This window comes from Dasypus novemcinctus, chromosome 8, assembly GCF_030445035.2.
Source record: "Dasypus novemcinctus isolate mDasNov1 chromosome 8, mDasNov1.1.hap2, whole genome shotgun sequence".
NCBI classification, from domain to species: Eukaryota; Metazoa; Chordata; class Mammalia; order Cingulata; family Dasypodidae; genus Dasypus; species Dasypus novemcinctus.
In genome coordinates, this window is record NC_080680.1 from 27283176 (window position 1) to 27306873 (window position 23698).

The window sequence follows — 23698 nt, forward strand, 5'->3', positions numbered from 1 at the left end:
GTTCACTCTGCGTGAGAATTGAGACCAGAACATTGTAAATGGCCGTGCCACCTGAGTTTTGAAGTAAAAGGGCCACTGTCAGCCAGGCAGTGGGGCATGGAGAAAGCAGTGGGCCCTGAGTTGGGCGGCCACAGATTCCAATCACTGGCCCTCCCTTGTTATGTACAAACCTGCGTGATCTTTTTGTTCTGGATGTCTCTATTTTCTCATCAGAGGACCTTTTTATTTTTTATTTTAAGGCCGTGGAAGCCTCTACAAAGAAGAAATCCTATAGATTCTATCAAATATTTTAAAAAAACTATAAAAGTGAAACTGCTTTGATTGAAGCAGGACCTAGGGTTCAGACTGGCGCCAGCCCAGTCTCCCCCTCACAGCCTCCACCAGGGTCAAAAAGTTTGGGTGAATTTATAAAAAGTGCCCTGGGCAGGAAGTGGCTGTGGCTCAATCAGTTGGGCTCCCGTCTACCATATGGGAGGCCCTGGATTCGCATCCCAGGCCTCCGTGTGAAGGCAGGCTGGCCCACATGCCGCGGAGAGCCTTGGCCAGCAACGCTGCTGAGAGCCGACTCAGCAAGGTGACCCAGCAAAAAAGCACAGCGAATGGACACAGAGAGCAGACAGCAAAAAACCTGCAAGGGCGGGAGGGAATAAATAAAAATAAATACAGACACAGAAGAACGCACAGCGAATGGACACAGAGAGCAGGCATCACGCAAAAAGCCGCAAGGGGGTAGGGGATAAAAAAAAAAAAAGCGCCCTGGGCACCAGGCCCTGCACTGTGAGGGGAGCCAGGGCCTGGTTGAAGTTGGTCCTCTGCCTTTGGCTGAGTGCAAATCTGCCTAGGCCCTGTGCACAGACCTCCAGTGTTTGAAAATCATCGAACATGATTCCTCCGACAGCCTTTTCCAGAATTTTACCTTCTGTGTAACAGACACGACTTTTCCAGATTGAGGATCAGAGCCACGAGCTCAGCTTAGGCCTGAAGTTGCTTGGATAACAGCAAAGAGCCGCCAGGGAAGCGATTGTGAATCAAGAAACCTGACTGGTGAACATGCCAATTCCCGAGACATTCACCCCGCCTGGAAGCCAGGGATCCCTGGTCGCTGGAGCCTTCTGCTCCCTCGGCAATTCTGGTGCTCAGTTTGATTATTTACCCAAGTGGTTTATCCGGGACTGTGAAATATGATTCGAGAAGGCTAGAATGAAGCGAGCGGCCCTGGGGGATGAGGCACCTTGGATTGTAAATCAATCTTCTCCTTACAGAGACTCCTGTGGTTAAACATTACAAGGTGAAGAGTGGCCCCCTGGTGGGACACCTTGCACAATTGCCATGTTAGCCGAGAATATTGTGTTTCTGGAAATGCTCGGATGGAAGATAGAGAATCCCCTCTTGGGACTGTGTTTTCTGCACGTGGGAGCATCTGTTTACAGGGAGTGAGTATACATGGTTATACTGGAAATGATTTTGAGAGTAACCCCTTTTTTGTATAACAAAAGGACAGATGGTTGGATAAATATTATATTTGGATAATTTTGTTAAATATGTCAAAAGACAAATATTCTACCCAAATCCTCTTCATCAGGAAATGGTAGATACTTTGAAAGCTTTCTATCTACGCAGGGTCCTAGCACACTGAATAATTATTTCTCCTAAAATTTGATTTACTTTGATTATCAGCTATTGTTTTCTGTGTGTTAGAGTTATGCTTGGAAAGAATCACTGAGTGACTTGGGTTAATGAGCTGAGGCCACAGCCTGTCCCCTGATAGTATCTGAGAAAATCCAGATTCCAAATGGACCAATCAAGGATTGAAATTAACATTTTCAGGTCCTAGTTTTTAGTTTTAGACTTTGCTCAGACTAAACCTAAGGCAGTTTGGTTTTGGTTTTAGATTAATGAATCATGAGGATGTGGCATATTTTATGCCTCCCAGGATCCTTTAGTTCGCTTGTGAGTCTCTGAGCTCCCAAATATGAATTCCCATTTCTCTGTCACATGATTCCTGCTCAGGTGTTTCAAATACTGAGTGCAAAATGAAAAACAGCCAGGGTTTCCACTGCAGAAATCCGTATAAAGCTAATGATATGGAAGGTCCTCAAAGATTTCAGTATCTGTGTTTATTTTGTAAAAGCATCCAAAATTTAGAAAGGTGGGAGTGTCTTAAAAACTCTTTCCACTAACTGAGCAATTCATGCTTTACTTGCCTTCTGACCTCTGAGCTCTTCATTCAATAATTGTTTATTATGGGCCTAACCATTTTCAAGGCAATATTTGAAGTGCTCTGAGAAGTGTGAGACCAGTCTACACTCGAGAGAGGTGCTGAAGATATGTTTATAAGTAAAGCAAGAATGGGGCAAATACCTTGAAAACATTCCTTCTTCCTTCAACAAGAATTTATTGGTTCCCCAAAATGGGCCAAACCCTTTAGATATGGGAATTCAGAAGCAGCAGTGATTCCTTCCTTCTATGTTCCCCATTGTCTAGATGATAAAATCCAAAGCTTTTAGGGTACCAAAAAGACCTACCTTTCCAGCTCAACTCCTAGCACTAGTTCCTACGATTCTAGTCATTTTCTGCAATGTTAATTTCCCTTAATCTCCCCTCCAAAGTCATGCCTCTGTCTCTTTGCACATGGGAATCCTTTGCCTGGAATGTCCTTTCCTCTCTTGCAAACCAGATGAATGCCTTCTGTGTCTTTCAACACTCAGTTCAAATAGCACCTCTGCTTTGCCTTTCCTGCACACACCTCCCAACAATGAGTTACTTTTCTTTTCTTTAAGCCACCGTATATGGCAGAATGGGCAGAAATAGAAGGTTTAGGTTAGAGTCAGATAAATCTTGGTGCACATGCCAGTTCTGTCACTTACCTGTGAAAAGATGAATATAGTATGAGTGCTGATCACCAGTCTCCTGAAAGATTCCAAGAAAATCTGTTGATTGAGCAAAGTTAAGTTTTTTAGGCCTATTGCAGTAAGGCAGAAGGCCAACTTAACTGAGTTTTAATAGTGCCTCAAAATGGGGAAATGAGGGGAGGTATGTATAGGGTTTTAGGCCCTGAGCTATGTGATTTTAATATATGCCTTTCAAGGCAAGGAATTGATTGGGATTGGACAGAGTTTATTATAAAATAGCTTCGGATTGGTGGATATAACCTTAAAGTGAGCCTTGATGAGCAAGCTGAGTCACGCAGTAAGCTATTTTAGTGGACCATTTAGAATAATTGTTTAGTACAACGTCAGGAAAGTATGTTGGTTTGAATTCCCACATCCCCATAAGGATTTTGTGAGGACTGACAAATTTTAATGCATAGGAAGTATTTATCACAGTGCCTATATAGCAAGTTCTTAATAAAAGGGGTATATATTGTTTATTAGAATACCTGTAAAACTTTATTTCAATGATTTGTTTTTATGCCTGTCTCTCCTTCTGTACATATGCTCCCAAATAATGGGATGATGTTTTATTCATTTTGTATTCCAGTTTCCAGCATAGAGCTTTGCCTCCTGGTGGGTGCTCAGTAAATGTTTGTAGAATGAGAGAATGGATGCACTGTGTTAAATGAACACATGTATGTGATTTGACTTTGAGGAACATGTTAATCAAGTTGGTGAATAGGGTGAGAAGGGAAGAGATGACAAAATCTCTCTTCCTAGAATGCATGAGGTGAGTAAAGAGATGGAGAAATCTGACTTTTGTCTGTCGCGTGCATGCTAAGGAGCAACGCTATGAAGTTGAATACGTTTAGCAGATAGCCATCCGTCATTCCCTCTTTGCAGACAAAAGCAAGTGATAGCTCCATTAACTCTGCCCACATAACTTGTAGAGCAAAACCTTCAAGGTTGGTTTGTGTCGGGACCTGGTGCTAGCTGGTGTGGAACAGGACAGAGGGTCTGAGAAAGACAGGCATGACTGGTGACTATTTTTCTTGTTTAATGGGAATATCTTGAACTATTGCAGCCCTTTATACTAAGGGAGCGATGAGTTAAGAGAAAAACCAGAACTATACAGGGACAAAGAGTAGCTCTTAGTACAGTGAAAGGCACTGTTCATGTGGAATATTAACGGCATTGAGTCCTTTGCATTGTCTACACTTTCTTTTGCTAGGGAACCTATACTAATCAGACAGTAGTCCTTCCAAGTGTTCCATTTGCTTCAATCAGACTTCACACTGGAAGGCAAAAAACCCCACTGCATGGGTTATGTAATAGTTACTTGCTCTTAGTTTATACTTTTATTCCAGCCCTAAGTATAGGAAATCATACTTAGTTTTGAAAAGATCTGTCTTTTCCACTGGAGCATGCCTTCCCAATGGGCAGGATCAGCATCTTATTTAATTTGGTATAGTTGCCAAATCCTCTTCTCCATGGAGCTCAGGACTGATAGTGCCTGGCACATAGTAAAAAATGTTTATAAAGTTGATGGTAATGAAATTAATATACACGGATAGAGCCACTGAGTGAATCAAACAAAATTCTTTGAAAGTAGTACTATTTTTCTTTTTTGTTTATATAATGATGTTTCATTAGGAAACAAAACTAAAAGTAAATTTATAAGGAAAAAAAGTAGAAAATTCCTTAAGCTCAAAACACTGGTTACTCACTTTCATACATATACACACATATATACACATATTTATACATTTACACATATCTATAAGTGAATAGAAATATAAATGTGTATATACATGTATGTATAGATTAGTGTATATAATTTATGAATTTTGATTTATTCTATAGAAATAATTTTGAGTCTTTTTTCACTATTATTGTATAGCAAAGGATTTTCATATCTTTAAATATTTTTGGAAACATTTTTATTAGCGCTGTTCTCATCTTATGGTTGTATACTAACTATTTAAATTATTTCCAAGTTTTTACTGATAACCTTATTGGGAACAACCTTGCCCATAAATCTGAATGCATGTCTCTATGTCTTTGAAAGAAATTCCAAACTTCTATAAGAATCTTTTGATTCAAAGTTTAAGAATATATACTGGTATATAATCCCATCAGCAGAGCATGGATTTTCATTTTCCTGTACATGCTCCTGTGCTGGGTTTTGTTATCAGAGAAAATCTGGTGTCAATTTTAATGGAAAAATATAGGAATTCCCTTGGGTTTTAATTTGCATTCCTTTGATTAATATTGAGGATGAATGTGTTTTCAAGTTTTGGGCCATTGTGTTTCTTCATTTTTGAATTGTTTATTCATATCTTTTTCTATTTTATTATAAGAGCATGACCATTTTCTTATTGACTCGCCAATAAGAGCTTCTTATTTATTGAGTATATTGTTTGTCAGGTTTTTCAGGTCGCCTTTTACTTTAACGGTTGACAAACCTATCTAAATTTATGTGAAAAATATATCAGTTTTTCCCAGTGTAGCTTTTTCCTTGGTTGTTATTTCCAGAAGTTTTACTACGAGGTTAAATATCCACCAGTTTTTCCATACTTTTTTATGTAATTTCTTATATTTAACTCTTCAATTCACCTGGTGCTTTTTGATGTAATGTATGAGTTAAGGGTGATGTAAGTATTTTCATTCCACATATTTTTATAATTATCCCTGTCTAATTTATTATATAATTTCTCTCTTCTCCATTAATTGGATAAGGTACTCTTAATCCCATGTGACTTGAGTTTCCAATACATCTTAAAATTATGGATATTAATTTGGTCATTTTAACAGTAATCACTTAAATCTCTTTAGGGCATGGGTTCTTAACCTTTTTTGTTTCATGGACTCCTTTACCAGTCTGGTAAAAGCCATGGACCCCTTACTAAGTCCACACTATACTATTTATTATTTAATAAATATATCATACCCACACCAACATGTCCCCATAAGAATAATGTTGTCGTTTTTTTTAATTTCAATTCAAGCTCACAGACCTCTTAATAAGAACCCTTGCACTAGGACATATTTCCTATTTGAGCAGGAACTCCACTTGCTTATCTCTCTAAGACCCAGCCCTTCTCAAGTATTTCTGGAAATTCTTAGGGGCTGGCACACTTGTGTTCATGGACAAATCTAAATGGACAATTTGGGAGTTGTGCTCTGGCTGCCTCAAAATTAAGAATCTATTCTGCCTTTCCTGTAACTTCACCCAACTGGAACCAAACAGGTGATGACATAAAGACTTTTTGTATAGACACATTAGAGCTGATCAAAGAAGAAAGAATGACATAATTAATATGTGCCATTTTGCAGCCCCTAAGGAAGTAACAGACCTATACAAAATTAGTGTTCTTAGCCTTTTGGTAATCACTTAAAAGGGAAATATACTTATCTTGAAGATAACTGCAGGGATGACTTTTTATAAACAAGACAATAAATGACCTATTCATTACTTTAGTGTCACAACCTATAGCCTTTAATTTTTTTTTGATGTATATCTACTTTATGTGTAAAAGTGCCAAAAGCATCATAATAAAATGAAATCAAGCCAGTCAGGAATTTTAGAAAAGGTGCCCTCATTTACAAATGAGGACAGTAGAAGTTATTTGTTCAGATTCATACCTTGAATGAGGAACAGCTATTGCTATGACTAAACTCAGTCCTCTAACTTCTAGCTCAGAGTTCCTTTCCCTCCACAGTACTGTAGAGATGGGTCACCAGGAAAAGCTATGGGTTCTTCTTTCTACGTATCCATAGTATACTAACTTCCTTTCTGCGGCTAGTAATTTAAATGTAATCTCACTTTGAAGGACATTTAGGTTTTCAAACCCAATGATTCTATATTTGCCAGCTGAATATTCTACAAAGTATGTTTTACTCCTAGACTGCATTTAGCAGGCTAAGACTTAGGGAGTGGATTTTCACACACAATCAAAGGCATTCCTTTGAATAAAATATTTTCCAATGTTCTCCCATTCTAGTACAGGCTCCAACTGACTTTCAGGAAAAGACAGAAGAGGAGCTATTTTTATTATTTTAATTCTGCTGGTACAAGTTCATTTGATAATGGAAATATCAGAAAACTCTATGTGTGTGTGTTTGTGTGTGTATGTGTGTATGAAATAGGAAGGAGAGAAAGGGTCTCTCAGGCAAGTAGAAGCTCTATGAGGCTCAGAATACTTCTCCAGAATGTAGGAGACTGGGTGCTTAAATCTGTGCTCACCAGTAATTAGCCATGAGACATGGAAACACACTCACCTCCTTGGATTCTTTAGTTTTAAAGGGAGAGTTTGGGGCAAGATGGTCTTTGAATTCCCTTTGAGGTGGAAGGTTCCTTGAGCCCAAGAAAGAATGCTGGATTTGAAGTATTTAGATACAATATGGCAAGTTGACAGAAAAAGGTTGACATTTTGCCTTCGTATATTTGATGGGTTGAATTGTGTCCCCCAAAATGATGTGTTCAAATTCTAACTCCCACTTCCCTGAATGTGATCTTATTTGGAAATGGGGTCTTTGAAGACCTGAATTAGTTAGGATGAGGCCAAACTGGATTAGGATGGGCCCTAGTCCAATTTGCCTGGAGCCCTTATAAGAAGACATCTGAATGCAGAGCTGGACAGTGAGGAGAAGGCAGTATGAGGACGGCAGCACCTGCCAAGCTAGCACCAGAGGCCAGGAGAGGCAAGGAAGGCTCCTCCCCTACAGGTTTCAGTGGGAGCATGTCCTAGCCAATACCTTGATTTCAGATTTTCACCCTCCAGAACTGTGAACAATAACTTTCTGTTGTTTTAAGTCATCTGGTTTGCGGTACTTTGTCATGGTGGCCCTAGAAAACAAAGCCAACAAGAGACGGTGTCAGGAGCAGCCTCTTTGTGAATCTGAATTCCAATTACAGTTTGAAACCTGAGGAAGTTGAGTTGACAGGACATCCATTATGTTAGTTACCTTCTTAAAAATGGTATCAATGAAATCCTTTCCTTGGAGAATACATTCCAATGTGGAACTGACTCTGAATATTATACATAATTATATGTTGAGAGAGAGAGAGATTGGAGGACTCAATGGTTTAAATTTCTTAATATCACTTGAAGCTAGAAGAGGTTGGATTTTTGTTACAAATTCAGGCTTTTTAAAGATGCCACCTGGAACATTTCCCTCCACGTTTTCTTTGTTCACCATCAGACAAAAGGAAACCAACTTTTCAGAGCATAGTGAGTTTTCAGGATGATTATTCATTTATACCTGGGCAAGAGGAAAAATGAAAACTAGAGTTTCTCAAATGAGTGGTCTTGGAAAGATAGTTTCACTCTCCTGATATTTTTCAAGGGTCCCAAAATTCGGCCCAGTAAGTCATTCACCTCAATCACCCGTGGTACTGTTCCTGCCGCAGATGGAAAAAACAACAACAACAAATTAAACAACACAACAATCTGTCCTGGGGCTTGCACGCTGCTCCTCAAAGTCACCATTAGTGCTCCTGCCAGGGAGAGGCTATTCTCACTTGTTTTCATTGATAATGAATCGCTGTCTTTAAATGACTCTTCTTGCCCTGTCTTTTGTGGTACGGTTTTATTTTAACCTAAACTTTAGCTCGAAATCCAGTGGCTGATAGGGAGTGAAATGGACCCCAGCCTGCTGTGCAAAATATACAAGCTGAGTGGTGCCAGGAACTGGGGGGGGAGGGGGAGAGGGAAACAGGGTGGCACCTTCATTAGCCCAGAATCTTTAGCCACAGTGAACTGGAAATTACGGATGGTTCATACACAATAGCCAAGCCGTCATGAGCAATTAAGGAGCAGTGGTGTAATTGACCTGATTTGAGGATGCAGGGCAGCTGAGTGCTCCTCCCAGGGGCCAGCTCTCCCCGGTGAGCTGAGCAGATGGCCGTCTGAGGGATTACAATAATAAGGGCAGCTGAATAGTCAAGTGACCAGTCAGGGTAACCAAGGGGACAGGGCAGTCAGATCTCTTCTGGATGGATAGGCAGCCTGTGTCTAAATGGGCTGTACCATATGGCCCTGTGTGCGGCACCCTGTGTCCCTTCCCCTGGAGTGCTCCTTCTGGTGCAAAATGTCAGGGTGAGGCATGAGGCACTTCAACAAATTCTTTTTTGTGGGCACCGTGCCGAGCACTGGAAATACAGAGACGGAATAAGGCCCTAGGAGTGACCTCAAGGAACTTACAGTCTAAAGGGGGTGGGATGGACACATATAGGTGATGATGGTACACATCCTGCTCTAACTGCAGTCACAGCACAACCACATAATGAAGGCAAAGAGAAGCGAGAGATGATTTCTAACTAGAAAATACAGAAGAGGTGACTTTTTTTTCCCCATTAAATAATGGCTCTGTGGCTCAGTTTTAAAAAACACCACATAAAATTTTACAATGCATATTAGCATCTATATTTTAAATTTTGCTTTATGATTAGGAAATGCATGAGCTTGATCCAATATTCAGAAGGTATGTCTTCTTCCACCCATATCCCCCAGGTACTCAGTTTCCTCAGCAGTGGCAACCATTCATACAAGTTCTGGTGGATATTTCCAGGGATATGCTATGCATGTGCAATATATGAACACACATGTATATATTCCTTTTTTTCCTTTACAAAAACCTTGATTTCATTCCACTGAAAATATATCCTGAGAATTACTCCTTATCAGTCAATATTTTTAAATGAGTGCATACTATTTCATTGTACAGGATGATTTTCCATACTTTAGTTTTTTTCTCAGTGAAACTTTTCCTCTTACAAGCAATACTACTATAAATATTTTTTGTAAATGATCAATTTCAAATATGTTCAAGTATATTTATAGGAACAATTTCCAGAAGCAGAATTGCTAGATCACTGGGTGCATTCATTTTTAATTTTAAAAGAGTTGGCCAAACTATTTTCATGGAAGTTATTCATGCCATTCTTCAGTATATGGGGCCTCTCAGCTTTGCTGCTTTTCCACTAACTCAGGGTGTTACCAAAGTTTTTTATTTTTGTCAAATGCTAGATTACAAATGGTATCTCATAATTTTAATTTTTGGTTCTCTTACTGAGTGGTGGTGAGAATCTTTTCATATATTAAAGAGCTATCTTTTTTTGTTATCTGTTCATATTCTTTGCGTATTTTCCTATTGTTTTATTGATCATTTTATTTTGGAATTTTAAGAACTCGAAGTGTGTTAAAGAAATGAGAGATCAGGCCTTTGTGACATTATTATGCAATATTTTTCTTAGTTTTAGTTCCTTTTGGTTTAGTTCTTAATGTATTTGGACATGTAGGTATTTTTTAAAAATTTGATTAGTCAAATTTATAAATCCCTTACTCTAGATCTTCTGAGTTTTCCGTCTTATGTAGAAAGACCTTCTTCCAAAACTATAAGAAAATACTTTCTCCCATAATTTCCTCTATTACTTTTATACAAAACTGATGTTTGAATCTTTGATCTATCTTAAATTTATTTTTGTCTAAGTGTGAGATAGGAATCCAAGTAGGAAACCCAGGTATCTCAAAACAATTTATAGAATATTTTCCCCATTGAAATAAAACACCCCATGTATCATATCCTAGATGTATTTAGGCCCAATCCTAGACTTTTTTTTTTAAGATTTAAGAAAATGATTTATTAAAGTAACATTTTCATATAACAGTATACAGAATTACACAATCATCTGGAATTTTTCTTGTGATGTCATGGCCAACATATGTAAACAGAACGAAATCGTGGCATTTCTTCCCAACATATTCAAATACAAAGAGTAGCTGGAGGTCTTTTGGCTGGGAATAATGAGCTATTGCAAGGCATACCTTTATGGAACTTTTGGGACCTGATTCATCAAAACGAAATCTGGCAATCCTGAAATCTTTACAATAAGTAATCAACTGTTGGATTAAATTTCACTTTCTGTTGGGGCCTAGGATTTTCTGCTTCCTTTTGTGGTCATTTACTGTGACAATTTGCTCAATATATGTTAAAGAGACATCGAGTTCACCAAGAAGGTTTTTATAATAGAATTTCTGTAGTGGCATTGGATCATCTGTAATAAAGGAAATTTTGAAGTTCCTGCATATCAGCTTCCCCCACAAATTGTACTGACGTGTGTGTTGTAAAGCATTTTCGTACAAAATTGACTTCATTTATGACAATTTCTCCTGGCAAAAGGACTGGCTTCAGTTTTTTAATATTTGATTCCAAATTAAATTTATCATCAGTCTGGAGAGGTGGCAGGAGGTAGAATCTGAACGTGGGTCTGGGCGACTTGAGGGAGAACACAGTGCTGGTGCCTCTTCCATGGAACCACAGGGTAGATGCCTCCCCAAGCCTAGGGGCTTAGAGCTTCCCCTGCAGCTGCCTGGCCCAGTCTGCGGCCACTTGGCGGGGTGGACAGACGAGGGGCTGAGGGGCGGTGCCGACTTAGCAGAGCGCCTGCCGGAGGTCATCCCTGGAAGGGGTCCACCACCCTGTCCCCAATCCTAGATTTTTAACTCTATTCCAATGGTCTGTCCATCTATTCATATATCATTATTACTAAGTATTGTAATTTTTTAAAATGCTTTTTTTTAATTTTTAAAAGATACATAGATCACACAAAACGTTACATTAAAAAATATAAGAAGTTCCCGTATACCCCACTCCCTACACCACCCACTCCCCCCATATCAGAAGCTTCTTTCATTAGTGTGGCACATTCATTGCATTTGATGAGTACATTTTGGAGCACTATCACATCGTTCAGATTATACTTTACATTGTACACTCTTTCCCAGTCCATTCAGTGGGTTATGGCAGGATATATAATGTCCTGCATCTGTCCCTGCAATATCATTCAGGACAACTTCAAGTTCTAAAAATGCCCCCATATCACACCTCTTCTTTCCTCTCCCTGCCTTCAGCAACTCCCGTGGCCACCATCTCCACATCAATGATATATTTTCTTCCATTGCTAGAGTCACAATAGTTCTATAGTAGAATACCAGTAAGGCCACTCTAATCCATATTTTATTCCTCCATCCTGAGGACCTGGGATGTCAATGCCCACTCCACCTCTAAATTGAGAGGGGGCTTAGATCCCACATGGCTGATAGATGAGATTCTCCTGCTTATAGTTGTAGACTTTCTTGGTTCCTTGGTGGTTAACCATCCTCACTTCCTTGCTGGCTGACGTGGGTAAGTCCAATGAACTGGAGAGTAGGTGTTGCAACTATGCTGAGGCTTAGGACCAGGCTGGTACATGAAGAGTCCAGAGATTCAAGTCTCCTGGGCAAACACCAACCCCAGTGCCAATCTCAGCTCCAGTAAAAGTGACAGAAGAGTCATATGTAGAGAAGACATATGTGAGTCCAACTTTATCACACTCAGGAGCACAAATTCCAAAGTAGGGCCCACTGGCAAGGCACCAAACTCCAGAGCCATCTGCCATGACCATAGAACCTGGTTGTCTTCAGAACCCTCAGGAGTACCACTACCTGGGGTTGTAAGCATTTTGACTGTCTCTGAGATAATGCTGAGATGTGCATAAGTGTGACCCCTCTGATGACCTCCCAATTCATTTTGAAGTCTCTTAGCTATATAAACTCATTTGTTTTTTACCATTTCCCCCTTTTATTCAAGGTCTTTTTCTAGTTGCATCACCAGTCGATGCTTGGTAGTAATCCCTCAGCACCAGGGAGGCTCATCCCCAGGAGTCATGTTCCATGCGGTGGGGGAGGTAATGCTTTTATATGCCGAGGTTAGCTTAGAGAGTGGCCACATTTGAGCAACTTGGAGGCTCTCAGGTAGGTCACTCTTTGGCACCCTGCAACTCGAGGCCAAGTTGAAATTTCAAGCACACAGTCTCATAAGCATAGTCATCAATATCAAGGGCCATCATTGAACCATCCTTCTTCACTGATCATTGCCCTTGCACTTGGGGGATTGTTGCTGTTCCATTGGGGAATGTGACAGATCTCCCCAGGATGGGAACTCAGCACTCCCTCAGTTGTCGTGTATAACTCTACCCACAAAGTCTATACCCAAGGAACATCTGAACATATCTATATACACTATGTGCATGCCCTGGAGAACTCCTTCCCACCCATGCATCCCCTATCAATGACACCCCACACTAATGCTCCTAAGCATTGTAATTTTACAATAAGTTTTAATATATGGTAGTACAAATTCTCCTTCACTACTCTTTTAGATTTTTCCTGGATCTTGCTTTTTTGTGATTCCTTATGAATATCACAATCAGCTTATCTTGATCTGGAGGTTGGTATTTTTTTTTTTTTTGAGGTGGAATGTTCTATTAAATATAGATCAATATAGGGAGAACTGACATCCTTCTGATGTCTGGTATACTTTTGCAAGGGCATGGTTCTAGATATTTGTATTTAGGTTTCCCTTAGTACCATTTTAAAGATTTCTTTCTATAGATCTCGGGCATTTCTTGTTATATTCATTTCCAAGGTATTTTACCTTTTCAGGTGCTACTGATTTTTCTTCCATTATGTCTGCTAACTGGTTGCTTTTATATATGAAAGATTTTGATTTCTGTGTATTATATTTTTACCCAGTGAACTTAGAAGATTAGCTTACCATTTGATATTAGCTTTTCACTTGGCTCTTTTGGAACTTCCAGTTAACAATGTCTTCAAATAATAATACACTTTCTCCTTTGTTTTTCCTGTTTTTATACCTCTCATTTTCCCTTTCTCCTCTCCTCCTTCTGGTCCTTCTCCTTCTCCTTAGCTATGTTCTCCAGAGCAATATTAAATAATAATGGGGGAAAAAGACATCCAGTCTCACCCTTGTACTTTAATGAGAAAATTTCTAGTTGTGTTTTCCTATCACACATACATATACACATTGGCACCCAAACACAGAATTATTTTGAAAATGATAATTCTTCTCAAGAACAGTTGCTAAATTCTATAATGACTTTATAGCAATTTCATAGACTTTGTATGATTTTTCTGTTTGTGACTTGTTAGTATGATTAATTATATTAACAGATTTTCCTAACATTGAACTTTTCTTGCTTTCTTTGAATAAACCATACATTTTCATGGTGGATTATTATTTTTAATCTGCTATATTTTTTATATTAATTTGTTAATATTTTTATATTTGCATCAATATTTGTAAATGAAGTTGATTTGTAGTTTCCTTTGTTGAGGGTGCTATCTCTGCCAGGATTTAGAGCCATGGTTCTACTTGCTTCATAAAAAATGATTTAGGTGTTTCATTTTTTTAAAAGTCCATTCTCCGGCATAGATAGCATTAGTGCTATCTATTTGTTCTTTAAAACTTTGGTAGAATTTCTTGATAAAAGCATCCGGGCCATTTACTTTTAAAGAATTACTCTTTTATAACTTTCTCTCTGTTTTCCATTCTAATTACTCTGTTTAGGTTTTCTTTCTCTTCTGAGGTCATCTGTTTTAGGTATTTCCCGGGTCTTCATCCATTTCACATGAGTTTTCATGTTTATTTGTAAAGAGTTTAAAATAATTATTCTTTAGTGATTCCTTAAATTTCCATGCTATCTGTAGTTTTTTTCTTATTATATTTTTATTTTTTCTTACTATATATTTTAAATATATATATTCTTTTTTTTTTTTAGGAAGTACCTGACATTGAAACTGGGACCTTGTACATGCAAAGCAGATGGTCAACCACTGGGCTATACCTGCTCCACTACTTTCTATGTTCTTGCATCTTCTATTTTAAAAAATGTTTAGATTGGACAACACCTTTCTTATTTATTCACTTATCTATTGTTCTCTCTCTCGACTTTAGCACTTTAATTTTTTTAAGTTCTACTGTTTTCCGTTTTCTAGTTAATTACTTACTTATTAATTCCTTCATTTTGCTGTTCATTTCTTTCTTTTTTTCAATTTTATTCACACACAATGCAATCCATTCAAAGTGTACAAGTAATGGCTTTCAGTATAATCACAGTGTTGTGCATTCATTACCACAGTCAATTTGAGAACATGCTCATTGCTCCAAAAAAATATCCCATATACCTTACCACCCCGCTATTATTGAGACTTAGCATTGGTATGGTACCTTTGTTAAACTGATAAAAGAATATTTACAATATTAATGTTAACTATAGTCTAAGGTAGTGTTAGTTGAACCTTGAATTATTTTTCAGTACTTTTCACTGAATAATTTAAGTATTAAAGCCTGTGAATTTTCTTATGAGCGTGGTTCTAGCTGTGCCTAGATAGCATCTGATATTTAGTTGTTGATTGTTGCTATTTTAAAATATTCTACCTGTTTCACTTTGATTTCTTCTTAAACCCCAGGGTTGTTCTTGGAAGTTTCATTTTGATTTATTTTGCCTCTCTTTCAGCTTGTAGATTTTGCTCTGTGAAAATGGCTGTATATTATTTGGTGCAAAAACAACCATAAATTTTAGATCTTCCCTCTAAAAATTGTACTCTTTTAATTATTTTTGCCCTAAATTCAGCCTTGTCTGATTTCCCCCCCACCCTTGTGCATTTACCTGATAAACCTTTGCCAAGTTGTTTGATTTTCAACCTCTTGAGCCACTTTCTTTAGGAATGTGTATCAATGTAAATCGATACATCTTGTGTCCTGCTTGATATCCTTTTAGCTCTATTTATTCTAGTTCTAGCAGCAACTGGCTCCACGTATGTGTAACTTGACTGCACCTCACCTCATCTGTGTTAGGAATCTGTGTATGTACACATCCTGCTCAGCCACAATGACTTGTGCATATAGGTAGTTAATACTTCATGGGCAAGGAATTATGGATGGAGGACAGGAGACAATGGGCAAATATTCCCCTTTTCCATCTTTAGATGGACAATTTCTGAGGTACATTCAAATGACTGCACCTAGGTCCCTGGTGGGATCAGGGCCCAATTGCCCCCAGCATGGAGCAGCTCTGTAACTCACCCTTCGTCTGGCGTTCACTCTATGATTTGCATGTTTCTGTGTATATATATTTTCAGATATTGTAGTTTTGTATTAGTAATTCTTTTTTTAAAATTTTTATGAACAATATTTATTAATTCCTTTCTGTAAGCAATGATGGAATGAATACAATTTTAATTTCTCCATTTTTATCTCCATTTTTATCTCCATTTTAATGGGGTTTTGCACCCCATTTTTTGTTGAATATATTATTTCATTACTATTACCTTTATGCTTTCAAATATATTGATATCACTTACTTTCTTATTTCTGAATAATTTATTTTGATTCTTGGTGATAGAAAATGAAGAAATTGGCTTAATTTAGCGGCCTCCTAACTTCTGTATTCTTTCCAGCTTTAATTATTTGTCAAGATTAAAATAATTATATTCTTTTCTGTAACTGTAGTCTCCACATTATTTTAATGTTAATTTTATGATAAAATGGGTTCAATATTCAGCATTGGTTCCTTTGTCACAGATTTCCATTCATTCTCTGGTAAGTTCTTTAGAAAACTGGTGAGATTATATTTTGATTTTTCATTTCAAAAATTGTGTTTTTCTTGCCTTTCTATTGGAACCATGGTTTGGCTGGTTATTACATCTTGTGCCATGCTTTCTTTCTTCAGACTTTGTAGGCATTGCTTTTATAGTCTCTTAGTATAAAGAGATGCTCCAGAAAAAAACTCGAGTTCTACCTGAATTTTTAATTTTTTTTGAAAACTTGATCTTTTTTCTTAGTTGTCCAAAGGATTCTTTATTTATCTTTGAAATCCAGTGATTTTTCTAAAATATATGTTTCTGTTGATTGCTATGTGCTAATATTTCCTTTCAATTTATACATTAAAGTCTTTTGTGAAATATTTACCTGCTTAAATTTTTTTTTTTTTTGCTTCCCTTCTATGGGGAAAACAGTTATATATATATGTTGTATATCTGTTGGCTTTCTCCAGATAAACAGCTATCTCTCTAATGTTTTATTTTAATTTCATTTTCCTCATTTGGCTAAATCATATCCTCTGTTATATTTTAAGGAATGGCTACTTTCTTGAGCTTTTTCCAATACAGCTTTCTTTTATTGTAATTTTGTCTTCTTCCACTTCTTGTCTGATCTCTAAAAGATCAAATTACCTCTTTCTGTTGTCTTGCCATAGTTTTCCCAAAATCTTATAGCTCCCCTCTGTGCTCTTGAGTTGTAGATTTATTTCAAATATTTTAAAGTCACAACAAAATACATGTCCACAACATTACAGTGAGCATTTTTCATGTTTTTTGCTTGTTCGATTGTTTGTTTTAAAGATTTATTTATTTATTTCTCTCCCCTTTTCCCCCCACCCCAGTTATCTGTTCTCTGTGTCTATTTGTTGCGTGTTCTTCTTTGTCCGCTTCTGTTGTTGTCAGTGGCACAGGAATCTCTCTTTCTTTTTGCTGTGTCATCTTGTTGTGTCAGCTCTCCATGTGTGAGGCACCATTCCCGGGCAGGCTGCACTTACCTTTGTGCTGGGCGGCTCTCCTTATGGGGTGCACTCCTTGTGCATGGGGCTCCCCTACGCGGGGGACACCCCTGCGTGGCAGGGCACTCCTTGTGCGCATCAGCACTGCGCATGGGCCAGCTGCACACTGGTCAAGGAGGCCTGGGGTTTGAACCGTGGACCTCCCATGTGGTAGACGGACGCCCTATCCACTGGGCCAAGTCCGCCGCCAGTTTGTTTTGTTCCCTGTGTTTTCTCTGGTTCTTTTTTCCCTTGGAATTTTTATATGTATATATATATCTATGATGGCACCTTTATGATTATTATTCATCTTTGAGTTTCCAGATGTGTATGTGGGAGAGGCCAGGATCTTGTTTTAGACTTACAGCTATTCTATTTATCATGCAAAGAAGGAATACATGTGAATGAGTGAGGTATTTTAGTTATATATATATAGCAGGATCAGGCTGAACACCGAGGAGGAACAGTGCTGCCACAACTTCCCCTGCAATACCTACCCCGACATGCACAATATCAGCTGCAAGGTCTATTGATGAGAAGAATAGAAACTACCATTTTGCTTAACTGAGATTCAAAACCAAGCTGGTGGTTGCAATGACAGCCTCAGGAACCTAGTGATATGACCTACCATGTGTGTCAAGGGAACTCACAGCATAAGACAAAAGGCTCATCCAAAGGTATTTCCAGGATGATATTATCTGTACTATAGCCTTACAATGAGAAGAATGGATGTCATTTCACTTAAATGACCAAGTGTTCCCTATCATCAAAATTGATTGCAAATGTGCATCTATCTGTTATTGGTGTTTATATGCACAAGAGCCAGTGAAGTTCATGTTGACTCTAAGAGTTCTTTAATATTTTCCCCCAAATACGTGCTGATGAATAATACAATAAGAACCAGAAGCTTTAAGTAACTTACATTTTTCAAATTTCTGGTATTCCCCTCTGCTTATGTTTCTTCTTACCAAAAAAAAAAAAAAAAAAAAAAAAATCATTTAATAGTTATTTTAGAGGATGTCTATTAGAGATAAACTCTTATAGTCTTTGTGTGATAAAATCATCTTTATGTTCTTCTCTTAAAGATTATATAGCTGGGCATAAAGTTCTAAACTGACATATTTTCCTTAAATATGTGAAAGGTATTATTCCTTTTTTGTTGTTGTTGCTATCTCACATGGATGATGAATTTACATATCTTTCTGGGTATACTATTTTGTCTTTCTGTGAGTTTTTAAGATTTCACATTCATTCTAGACATTTTCCAGTTTTGTGAGGCTATGTATAAGAGTAGGTTTATATTTATTTTTGCTGCTTGGAATTTGGAATATATTTTGATTTGAGAATTTGTGTCTTTCCCCAATCTTGACAAATTTTCAGCTCTCTTTTATAAATATTGATTTTCTGCCATTTTCACTTTTGCTGAAATTCTTATACAATATATATTGGAACTTGAAAATTGTCCTTTATCTTTCCTAGATGACTTTTTATATTTTTATCATTTTTTATCCACCTTTATGAATTCTATGATTCTACAGTTCAGTTCTCCTTGTTTGGGTGGTTTACAAATGACTATAAAGACATTTCTTGATGCCTGAATTTTGATGCAAAAAAAAGAGAACACATTTTTGTTTTATTTCCATTTATTTTTGTTTTATTTTTGCTTTCTTTGTTTTACAATTTTTTGGATGGTATTTATACTTAATGTTCCCTCTTTGATAATTGTAAGTATATTTATTTTAAAATCTTTGTCACATTTTCCTTAAAGTTAATTTCATCCTGAGTCTAAATGTTGATTTTGTGGTCTTTCTTGGCATTTCTTGATGTGTTTTGGAATTTTGATTGACAGGCTCCTTTTGAATTGGTGTTTCCTCATGGCTCTGCTCTGTTCCCACTCCTCCGTCTTTAAGGATTTTGTGATTGTCTTTCAGGATTGTAGACTATGCAGGTCTTATAATGGCGCTTTGTAGTGGTATTGGGGAAATCACAGGTCCAGCCACTGAGCCAAAGGCCAGATTGGCTTTGTTTTTGGTTGAGAGATTTGTCTGTTTTATGACTTCCCTAGGCCTGCAGAGGCTAAAAGTGTATATCTAGACGAGGTTTTTGCAACCTTGGCAGTTAACATTTGGGGTCAGATAATTCTATGTTGTGGGGGCCTGCTTAGTGCATTGTGGGATATTTTACCAAGTCTCTAACCTCAATACTCTAGATGCAAGTGGTACCCCCTTTGCCCCATTGTGACAACCAGTGTCTCCAAACGTTGCCACATGTCCTCCAGGGGCAAAATATCTATAGTTGAGAATCACTGATCTAGACAAATGGTGGGAATATTTTTCATTCTTTTCTCCACAAATGGGAATAGCCCTTCCCAAGTCCTCGGCTTTAAGCAAAAAGCCTGGATTCTGTCTCCTTTGCCCTGAAGTCTGTCACCATGTTTTCCAGGCCAGGAGGGCTGCAGTTCCATGGCCTCAACCCAGTTGACCACTTTATATTTTTCCCCTTTCTCATCCAAGAGATATTTATCTTGGTTTTGAGACTGTCTATAAATTTTCCTATCAGTACATAAATAAATGCTTAGCCTGGTTTACTGAAACCCCATGTAATCTGGTTCCTGCCTAGCTCTCCTGCATCATCTGGTATTACTCTCCTGCTCACCACTATCACTTAGCCACAATGGGCTTCTTTTTTCCTTCTATCAAGTCAAGCTCATTCCATGTTAGTATATTGTTCTAAATACATCTCTTCTCAGTTTGTTTCTTATGGTCATTTAGAACTCAGCTTAAATATCACCTTCAACAGAGGTCTTTCACGATTAGCCAATCAAAACTATCTACTCAGTTATTTTCTCTTATGTTGTCCTGTTTTAGTCATTTAGCTCTAACTTTCCACTCTACAATATTCTTCTATTTTTGTTTTTATTTCAATTGTCCATTTCCACCTACTGAAATGTAAGCATTTTGAGGGCAAAGACCTTATATTTCTTGTTTAAAGCTGTATCTTCAGTGCCAAGTATAAGATCTGGTACATAATAGTAAATATTTACTGAATAAACAAATAATTTCAAAAAGCATGCTGTGCATACATAATTTGTACTGTCTGTTACACTGAAAGGAAACTTGAAATATCACCCTCTCGTTCCCCAAAGTTTTTGTAATAATTTCTTGTCACATTTAATACATTTATTAACAATCATACTTTGCCACATTTTAGAATGATTTTTCTGAGAAAATTTGTATAGTCTTATGGAGCATAATGCTTCACAAAGACAATGCTATCCAAGAGGATGCATTTAAATATGAAGTGAAAATGATGATTTCAGTAGTTGGTGGTGAATACTTGTTCTGTTGTTTTGATTTCTACTTGATAAGGTCAGACATGGGGATCATCAGAGCACTATGAATTATAACACATATTTGAACTTAAAGTTTTATTGCCTTCTTTGTTATCATAAAATCCATTATAAAAATGAGTATACATTGTTCTAAGGAGCTGGTCTGAAAAATATGTGAATGCTCACTAATGAGTATGTTAGACCATGTATGCTTAAAATCACTGGGTTATGTTCCATATATTTTTGTGATATTTCAGTTTATTTATCTGGAAAAAAGTACTAATGATACCTAATCTCTTCTGACTTCAGATGCTGAATGTGTTAATAAAGGTAAATAAGTGTAAAAGTGCTTTGAACAGAGCATGTTAAAAATGCAAGTTATTACTAGAAGCTACTACAAAAGGATCACAGTACTGTTGAGCTCGTTTTAGGATATTAAATAAAATCTGTATTTCCACAGGTAACATTTCCTCTCTGCCACTTATGAGGTGATGTCATGATTTTGAAGAGCTAGAGTAGGCAAAACCATTGGGCCTCTCCATGTATACTGGACACCATTCAGTGGGAAAGGATTTGAAAATGGTAACCACTTGGTGACCATCAGTAATCTCTCTCTCCTTATTAAAGTCAGTGATATGTTCATACACCACCAAAACAACCTAGTTAGTTCAGGCAATGTCTTGAAAAATGGAGGATAAATCAATGTGTAGGAAAGAAATGAGACCCTAAATAAAGTGAATTTCTTCCCCTTTTTTGTTATATGCCAGTGTACACACAGACACACACATGCACTTAATGGTAGGCAGTCAACAGGGACAAGCTAAAGATGGAAAATTAGTTTTTCAGAAATGTTCTCTGGGGAAATCTAAATAGTAAATATGAAACAAATTACCACTCAATAAGCCAATATTCATTTAGCATTAATACTCTTTTATATAAAAATGTTAATTATGATAATTTTAATAAAGGAAATTGATGTCTTTTAGAAACTCATTTTATTCCCAGAATAATTATTCTGTATCTTTATTGCTACAACATATTGCTATTTTCCCATAATCTCTGAATAGATTTTGACATGTGTCATAATATAAAAGATATGTGATAGCCTTTTCTTTTAAGTATACAATTCAGTGGTTTTAAGCATATTCACAGAGTTCCTCAACCATTGCCACTATCCAATTCCACAACATTTTCATCCTCCTCCCCTCCCCCCCCCACAAAAAAAAAAGCCCTGAATCCCCTTAGCAGTCACTCCTATTATCCTCTCACTCAGCTCCTGGCAACTGCTAATCAGTTCTCTGTCTGTATAGATTTACTTATTCTGGGCAATTCATATAAATGGAATCATACAATATATTGGTGGCCTTGTGTGATTGACTTCTTTCTCTTAGCATAATTGGTCCATGACCCATTTTGAGCTCTTACAAGGTTGAATCATTTTTCAAGTTTCATTCACATGCTAGTTTGTTATCAGTACTTCATTCATTTTTTTAAATAACTGATTAAGTTTCATTGGATGGATAGTCATTCTTCAGTTTATGGATTTAAGGATTGTTTTTACTTTTAGCTATTATGAAAAAAGCACATTTGTGTAAAAGTTTGTGATTTCAGTTGTTTAAGATATATACCTTGGAGTGGAATTTCTAGGTCATATGGTAACACTGTATTTGATTTTTTGAGGAACTGCCCAGTCATTTTGCAAAGTGGTTGCACCATTTTACAAACCACCGGCAACGTATGAGATTTCCAATTTCTCCACTTATCTGCCAATATTTGTTATTGTCTGTATTAGTCAGCCAAAGGGGTGCTGATGCAAAGCACCAGAAATCTGTTTCCTTTATAAAGGGTATTTATTTGGTGTAGAAGCTTATAGTCACAAGGCCCAAAAGGGTCCAACTCAAGGTACCACAAGAGGTACTTGCTCACTCGAAGTCATTTGCCAAGTGTTGAAGCAAGATGGCAGGCAATGTCTGCGAGTTTTCAGCCTTCCTTCCTTTTAAGGCTCTATGTGCCAGCTTTTTCCAATTTCAGCTGATTGTCCATCACTGTATTTTATCAATCCCAGTGGATATGAAGCAATATTTCATTATGGTTTTGATTTGTATTTTCATAATGGCTGCTGATATTTCTTATTATGTGCGTATTGACCATTTATGTATCTCTTTCAGAGAAATGTCTATTCAAATCCTTTTCTTGAGTATTTTTCTTTTTATTGTTAAGTTGTAATAGTTCTTTACATATTCTGGATACAAGTTCCCTTTTAGATCTATGATTTGCATATATTTTCTTCTATTCTGTGGAATACCTTTTTATTTTTTTGATAGTGTCTTTTGAGGTATGAAAAGTTTTTTTTTTCTTTTGTTGTTTTTGCTTTTGGTGGTATTATAAGAAATAATTGCCAAATCTAAAGTCAGGGATATATACTCCTATGGTTTATTTTAAGAGTTTTTAAAGTTTTAGCTTCTGTATTTATAATAGGTTTATGGCCCATTTCGAGTTAATTTCTATATATAGTATGAGGTAAGGGCCCCATTTTATTCTTTGCATGTGGAGGTCCAGTTGTCTCAGTACCAATTTTTACAATGATTTACAATGACAATTTCTCCTCCATTGAATTGTCTTGCCAACCTTGTTGAAATCAATTGACTATAAAATTTAAGGGCTTATTTCTGGACCATTGATTCTATTCCATTGATTTATATGACTATATATATATTTTTTAAAGATTTATTTTATTTATTTATCTCTTCCCACCCCCTTGTTGTTTGCACTTGCTGTGTGTGTTCACTTTCTTTGTTTCTTTAGGAAACACCAGAAACCTAACTTGGGACCTCTGATGTGGGAGGGAGGAAGGCACCTAATAACTTAAGCCACCTCCATTCCCTGCTTGGTTGTGTCTAGCATTATATTTTCCTCTTGTGTCTCTTGTTGCATCATCTTGTTGCATCAGCTTGCTGTTCTTCTCATCTTCTTTAGGATGCATTGGGAACCTCTGTACCCTGCTTTGTTGTGTCTTATTATATTTTTTCTTTTTGGGTCTTTTGTTGCATCATC

The 23698-nt window shown here is 37.2% G+C and overlaps 1 long non-coding RNA gene across 2 annotated transcripts in view; it reads left to right on the forward strand.

Moving 5' to 3' along the window:
* LOC139439489 (uncharacterized) overlaps window positions 1-23698 on the forward strand; it is an 89378-nt gene that overhangs the window by 54286 nt on the left and 11394 nt on the right. The window contains exon 1 of one of the 2 annotated variants that reach the window (XR_011649370.1): window positions 1126-1433. The exons of the other annotated variant lie outside the window; for it this stretch is intronic. This is a non-coding gene — a long non-coding RNA (uncharacterized lncRNA). Of the gene's footprint in view, window positions 1-1125; window positions 1434-23698 lie in introns of those variants that run through there. 2 annotated transcript variants of the gene reach the window in all.